The 1018-nt window shown below is 36.9% G+C and overlaps 1 pseudogene; it reads right to left on the reverse strand.

Annotated features, from left to right (window-relative positions):
• Positions 1-315: 315 nt before the first annotated feature.
• Positions 316-415, reverse strand: LOC122121111 (annotated as a pseudogene).
• Between the last annotated feature and the right edge of the window lie 603 nt (positions 416-1018).

Here is a 1018-nt window from a genome sequence, read left to right on the forward strand (position 1 = left end):
GAACTCTGGGCTTGGGCGCTGTCCCTCAGCTCTTAAGCTCAAGGCTAGCATTCTAGCACTTGAGCCACAGTGCCAATTCCGGCTTTTTTCTTTTTGCTTATGTGGTGCTGAGGAATCGAACTCAGAGCCCCAGGCATGCAATGCAAGCACTCTACCAATGACCCACCTTCCCAGCCCCATATAAAGGCCTTTCTAAGGTGAAGATTTAATACACTGATGTCAAACTAACTTTTAATTATATGAATTACGTGTATTTTACACTTGTAATTTTGTAATCAATTTTTAATATTTTTCATTTCTTGCATCTCAAGAATGAAAAATTTGGAATACTTCACAAATTTTCATATCATCCTTGTGCAAGTTCCATGTTAATTTCTGTATTCCTGTAATTTGGGTATACATGCTACTGAAGCATGTAGTATTCTCTAAATTAAATAGTTAATGTTGCAATCTTTATACAGGCTTATATCCTTGGGTGCCTATTTGTTACAAGGAAACCTTATTGTTTCCAACAGTGCTATTGATCTTATTTCCCTGAATTTCTGTGAAAATGGAAAGATTATATTGTTCAGTCCATTGCTCACATTTGCAATTTTTTGTCAATTACTATTTTATTTTCCATTTTGGATTTGATTGTACTTTCAAGTATCTATAGCTAGGTCCAAAGGTGATGGCTGTTTCAAGTAGTAATTTATCAAACTGAGTTAGCTCTGTGGAGCTAGTGGATTCAAATTAAGCCTTGCTTAAGAGCTACTTCTAAACTTCTGCAGTTGAAAATTTCCCAAATGAGGTCTTACTTTTCCCAAATGAGATCCTAGGATCCCAGGACCCAGTTATCTGCATCATCAGATAACATGGGCAAGACTTCTCACCTAGGCCCATCCAACATGCCAACAGAAACTAATTGAAGACCCATATCAATTTTTCGTTTCCTATATTTCAGGTCCCCAATTCCTTGAGATGCAGGAATTATCAGTAAGCAATTGTGAAATGCAAGGCAACTTAAAATGAAGGAGGA

This window comes from Dipodomys spectabilis, unplaced genomic scaffold (assembly GCF_019054845.1).
Source record: "Dipodomys spectabilis isolate Male_0828 unplaced genomic scaffold, ASM1905484v1 ptg000183l, whole genome shotgun sequence".
Taxonomy (NCBI): domain Eukaryota; kingdom Metazoa; phylum Chordata; class Mammalia; order Rodentia; family Heteromyidae; genus Dipodomys; species Dipodomys spectabilis.